Source organism: Syzygium oleosum, unplaced genomic scaffold, assembly GCF_021117445.2.
Source record: "Syzygium oleosum isolate NSW1041296 unplaced genomic scaffold, Sole_v2.1 Sole_v2.04, whole genome shotgun sequence".
Lineage (NCBI taxonomy): Eukaryota > Viridiplantae > Streptophyta > Magnoliopsida > Myrtales > Myrtaceae > Syzygium > Syzygium oleosum.
Genome location: NW_026607488.1, coordinates 1,361,274 through 1,367,812, shown reverse-complemented (window position 1 = coordinate 1,367,812; position 6,539 = coordinate 1,361,274). Strand labels below are relative to the sequence as shown.

Genomic DNA, 6,539 nt, shown 5'->3' with positions numbered 1-6,539 from the left:
CTGTGCATGATTATCATAGTCTCGGACTCGGCATAGGCATCGGGGATCGAGACATGAGCACTTGGATCTTGAGCTCGGCTTCTACGTACCCAAGCCTGGGCGCTAAGGACTTGAAAATGAGCACCGGGGTCCCAAGCCCAACCTCGATGAACTAGGGCCAGGCCTCTATGGACCATGGCACAGGCAGTAAGGTCCTCGACTTCGGTCTCAATAGACCTAACCTTAGGCACGAGAGATACGGGCACAGAGACTTAGGTGTTGAGCATGGGCGCCGAGGACCCTACATGGGCACCAAGGTCCTGAGCCAGGCCTTGATGGACTCGGGCTCGGCCTATGTGGTCCCAGGCCCGGGCACCGAGGACTTGGGCCTGGTCTTTGGGGACTTAGGCTAGGACACTCGCCTCTTAGGCCTAGCCTCAATAGACCAAGGCTCGAGTGTCGATGACTTGAGCCCGACCGCCAGGGACCCGGGTCACTAGGGTTCCCGACCTAATAGGTTCCTCGGCCTGGCCTCTGCGGACTCAGTCCTAGGCCCAAGCATCGGGGTTTTGCATTCAAACTTTGTGCACTACACCAGTGACCGGATCCCTAATTCATTCCTAAAACTTTACAATTGTAATTTAGTCCTAAACATTTTAATGATTTAGTAAATGTAATCTTTTCGACTAATTTTGATTGGAAATTGCTGATATGGATGTGCTATCATATGTAAAGACGACTACATCGATACATGACAATTTTTACATATCTTTTAGATTTTATCAATTATTTATAAATATTTATTTTATTTTCTTTCTTTCTTTCTTTCTTTTGCTCATCGGACTCAGTAGGAAAAAATTGAATAGAAAGAAAGAAAATTACAAGAATAAAAAAATTATAAAAAATTCATAAAATTCTAAAAAAATTATAAAAATTGTCAACGTCAACACTGGCCACCCGGTCATGCCACATAGAATAACCGGTGTCCACGTCAGTGATTTCAGTCAGAATTGGCTAAAAGGATTACATTGACAAATCGTCAAAAGATTTAGGACTAAATTTGCCAAATTGAAAAATTTAAGACTCAATTGGTATCTCTATAATAAGTTTATGACTTTTTTGGTAATTATCCCAAAAGAAAAATGCAGAGTGCGATAATCTAATACTTTTAGAAATAAAAAAGGAGGGTTAATTGCAAAAGAAATCCTCAAAGGTCCATTGGAAGTTTCCCATTTCTTTTTAGGTGCCTTCTTTTTTTACTAAAAAAAAAGCAACTTTGTTTTATTTTCGAAATATTTGAAACCTTTATTGAAATTTCAAGAAACTTTAAAAAGATTATCCAACTTATAGGAGGGACTAGGCCTAAGGGCCCTGCCCATACTTCATAGAACGTACATATCATTTAGGGGTGTACATGGTCCGGGTGGGCGATTCTTACCCTAGAACCGGGAACCGCCCACTAAGGACCAGTTCTTAAAAATTGGAATCGGGAACCACCCGTTGGTTCCATTGATCCACCTGGGAACCGGACCACCAATCCGGTCCGGTTCCCGGGTGGATCCATGGAACCAGTCATACCAAGCTTCACATGTCGACATTGTAATATGCAACAAAGAATTATGCAACGGGAAGAAATGATTTTGGAATAATTAAAATTATACATCATCAATATGTTCATACTACTATCGTTTTTATTGATTTGGGGTAATTGATGTGGTGCAGCATCATTTCTGTGGTATTGAACATTATTCACATATGGCCTTGTTTATGCGGATATTAAAGTGAACATGAAGATTTGAAAGACCTGTGGGTAAATAAAGTTAAACGAGAAAAGAGAGAGATGGACAGATCCCTTACCATTCTGTCAAAGCTTTTCTATATGTTATTATCCCACCTTCGCCGATTACTATCAAGAAAGCATGGGCTTTTGCTTAGTCTGTGCATCGACTAATAAGAGTGAGAGAGTGAGAGTATTGAGTGAGTTTCACATTTAGGGATTTAGGATTTTTCTTTCTTTTTTTAAAAATTAAAAATTAAAAATAATATATAATATATAATATTATATTACTGGTCCGGTTCGGGTGGGTGGGCGGGCGGTTCTACACCTGGAACTGAGAACCGGACCAGTACCCACCGGTTCCAATAATTTGGAACCGGGAACCGGATCGGTTCCCTTAGGAACCACCAGTTCTGAGCCAGTCCGATCCAATTCTGGGCGGTTCCCGGTTCTTTTGCACACTCCTAATATCATTACCCAAAATTGGACTTAGTGAGTCAATAGCAGTAATCTTGTGATTGCATAAGCTGGGCAATAATGTAAACCTTGGTTTGGTTTCGATTAGGGCTAGACTGAAAATGAAAGATATTTATGAACTTGTGATTTGACAGGAGAGATTAAACCCAAGGGGGACCCCAAATCCCCCATTAGGATACGTGAAATTTTGCCAGGTCATCACCTCGTGTGAATATGAAATGTGCCGGACAATTATAATTGTATTGAATAAATGCAAAGAGACATCGTTGCAACCTGTTTTAATTAAGATCCACCTTGATGTCCTCCTTCCCCACCACCCGCTTGTGGGATTAAACAAGTGCTTAATTTGTCCATGAATCACACAATTTATTGAAGGACGTGTTTTGCTCTCATACCATGTCTAATCACTGAATCCATTTCACATCGATCAAGCCTCTCGGTAAGGAACGATCATGTGTCAACACACGGTAACGACCCACTTAGCGGTAGATCTTATTTATAAACCGCCAACATGGACTCTTTCTTCACATGTGAGACTCTTGTATATCACCAAAGTATAACTATCATGAATTTTTTGACCTTGATCGATTTGATCATTGGAGTAACATATGTCGTCAATACATAGAAATCATCAATTAAACACATTACATATATACCATCATAGTCAGAAGAAGACTTGTTTCAATATATTCTACTATTGGTTGTGCATGCTTGCTTGAATATGTGCATAGGCGCTTAGGTCACGCATTCATCCTCTAGGCCCGTTTGATTTCAATCTTGATTTTACTTATTTTTGGCCAGATTCATCCCATCTCGGTTAAAAGAACACAAAAAGCAAACCCATCAAAGTCCCACGCCACGTCAGCTGCTCCAAACCCAACCCCGACCCAAGTGCCACGTCATATAGAAAGCACCAGCTGAACACTTGCTGGACCGCCCCACACCCAAATCCTTCTCTCATGATATATTTTTTTAAATTGGGCAACAAAAACAAAAACAAAAAAATTTGCAATAAAGTTAAATTAATAATTATTATTTTCATTAATTAGGTTTTTTTTGGATAAGTGCATTCAAAATCTTAAAACTTGTCACGAAAGTATAATTGAGTCCTAAAATTTTCATAATATGCAATTAAGTCCTAAAACTTGTTAGAAAAGTGCAATTGAGTTCTAAAATTTTCAAAAAATGTAAACAAATCCTAAAACTTGTCACGAAGCAAATAAGTCTTAAAATTTGTCAAATTAGTTCAATTAAGTCTTTCTATTGATTGCATTTTTTGAAAGTTTTAGACTTGATTGCACTTTTATAATAAATTTTAGGACTTGATTGCATCTCCGTGATAAGTTTTAGGATTTAATTATATTTTAGTTACAAGTTTTAGGACTTAATCTCATTTTTTGAAAATTTTAAGATTTAATTATATTTTCCTGACAAGTTATAAGACTTTTTACGTACTTATCTCTTTATTTTTTTTATTTTTTTTTTAGCGCAGCTCGACCTTTTGCACTGAATCTAATCTGCCAGGTCAAGCAAGAAAATTTCACTCCCTCGCTTCCCTCCTCCTCTTCAAAACACACATCCCCCTCGCAATCTCTCTCGCTCTCTGAAATTCCTCTGTTCCTTCCGTCACAGCCCAAGAATGTCGGTCCCCAGTTCGCTCCGCCTCTGTTCCTCCGTTTTCGTCCTTTGACGCACGAATCTTGGGTTTTGGGTTTCGAAAAATCCGAATCCCTGTTTCGGGTCGCAGTCAGCGCTCTCCCCGTTCGTGCTTCCGTGAGGAGAAAGAGCTTCTTGCGCGCGGCGTGGGAGATATGGAAGGAGGAGGGCAGTACAATCCTCGGACTGTGGAGGAGTTCTTCAGGGATTTCAAGGGTCATCGAGCCGGTATGATCAAAGCTCTAACCACTGGTCTCTCTCTCTCTCTCTGGTTGAGTATTTGTTGGTATATTCTCTTGTGATTTCACATTGGTCGAATTGAGAATTGGGTTTGGTCTGTCTGGTGGTTTTACTTTCTGGGTATTCAAGATTTGCGAGTGCTGACGTTTTCTTGTTGTTGTTGTTGGGTTTCTTGTTGCAGATGTCGAGGAATTCTATCAGCAGTGCGATCCGGGTTAGGGTTCTGATCCGCTTACTCTGTATTATAGTTAGAACTTTATCGGGGAAAAATAAATAAAGAATATGGTATTGCATTGCTTGATGTCAGACATTTTGCTGTGGCAGTAGATTTCACTGTCTCGCGAGTTCTTTGTAATGGAGATGTTTTTGCAAGTTTGGTTCTTGAGCTTAATGATGCAGTTTTTTTCTCCTTTTGGGACGGTTGCATTGTGGTTATGACAGTAAAGAAGTGTCGAGGGATCGGGCTTCTTTAAATTCTTTATTTCACCATTTCTTGGTCTTGAGAGTAGACATTTGGTATGGAATGTGCAAGTTGAGCTTCTAGTGCAAGCTGCAGGTTAGTCATTTTGTTCCGTAGGAGCTTAAATTCGCAGCCTGTTGACTGACTTCTAAGTGAATTGGCTCTTTTTACACAGTTGAATTCTCTCCCTCGCTTTGTTTTTCGGGTTTTCTCTTTGCTTGGCAGATGTGACTAGTAATTCTCTTAGATGGCAGAAAACCCGATTTGCTTAGAATAGTTTGTCTTTAAATCTACTAGACTACTCTAGAGCTTCCATCTTTCGTAACTGTTGCCACCTCCTTAGCTCTCCAAATAAGCCTCTTAACCATATAACTTCTTTAACAGCCTCTGTAATAGCCATATACTCTGTCTCTGTAGTAGACAAAGCAACTGTATGCTGTAAAGTAGCTTTCCAACTGACTGCGCAACCTCCAATAGTAAAGATGTACCCAGTCAAAGACCTCCTCTTATCAAGGTCACCAGCATAATCAAAATCAACATATCCTATAAGATTGTCACCAGTTTTACCAAACTCTAAACCAAAATTAGAAATACTATTCAAATATCTCAAAATCCACTTCACATCTTGCCAATGAGCTTTCCCTAGGCATGATAAATATCTACTTACCATGCTAACAACACGTGAAATATCAAGTCGAGTACAAACCATGGCATACATAAAGCTGCCAACTGGGTAAGTTGGTTACAAGTTGGGTAAGTTTTTATGTGTAGTTAAAAGTAAATTTGAAATGTTTTTTTGCAAATGGGTGAATTTGTTGTTGAGGAAATGAATAAGGAAAAGATTGGGCCCTCGACCTAAACATACAAAATTCGTGAAATTTCACTTTCACCACCCTCCCAAGAAACAATGGAAATTGAAAAAAAAAATTGGATGATGGCACTAGAAGTATATGCATCTCTCTCTCAATCAATCAATCATTTCAACTTTTGTATTTCAACTTTTGTTTGATTAGACGACTCTTTTGAAACCGATGAATTAAACTATGTACATTTCTTCACCAGATCTATAAGTTAGTCGTGACAATTTTCTAACATTTTTATGTCCAGTTAATGATCCACACGAAATTTAGGGATGGGAAATGGAGCTGGTAGGACAGGATACCCAATCCATCCAAACCCTAATTGGACGTAAACGTGTCTTGAATTTCGTGTAGCGAGATGGGTTTGGGATCAATTGTCAAAACCCTTGTGAGGTTTGAGATGGATTTGGGATTTATAGATAGGGAATCCGATATCCCAAACCCGATATGTTCTTATTACTTTATTTCCTTATCGTCTTTAGGTTTTTTTTTTTTGGTCAAAAATCGTCTTTAGGTTGGTTATGTAGCAAATAAACATAAGTATTCCAACTCTACCAAAGTTTGGAACGTTTTTTAGACTTACATGACAGATAAACTAAAAACCTAAGCTCTTTAAATCATTGACCAAGCTACTCTTACTCCATTAATATAGTTAGGCTTCATTTGTTTCGTGAAATTTTTTTCTCATTGTCCGGCATTTGGATCGCTTAGGAAAATGAGTTAGCAAAAACTTATGTTTAAATTAAAGAAAATGATTTCCTTTTTAAAAAATCGAAAATCACTTTTCAAAATATGACTAGATATTGGCGTTTCAATAAAATTTTTTGCAATTGGGCATGTAAATTATAACACTCGTTCCTGAGTCTCCAGCGCTTGAGCCTAGGTCCACCAAGGCTAGGCGAGCGACCCTAGTGTATTTGCCCGAGTCCCTGACGCCCGCACCCAGATCCATCAAGACTAGGCCCAGGAAGACCCTAGTGCCAATGCTCGAACCCAGGTCCATCGACACTAGGCCTGAGGCCCGATGCCAAGGCCCAGGTCCACAAAGGCCGAACATGGGACCCCAGTACCCTAGTATCAGGGGCGCCAA

At 39.5% G+C, this 6,539-nt stretch overlaps 1 long non-coding RNA gene across 1 annotated transcript; it reads left to right on the top strand.

Moving 5' to 3' along the window:
• Positions 1–3,988: 3,988 nt before the first annotated feature.
• On the top strand, positions 3,989–4,547 carry LOC130137994 (uncharacterized). The gene is made up of 2 exons (XR_008816425.1): positions 3,989–4,141; positions 4,311–4,547. It is a non-coding gene; the product is annotated as an uncharacterized LOC130137994 (long non-coding RNA).
• The last annotated feature ends 1,992 nt before the right edge of the window (positions 4,548–6,539 follow it).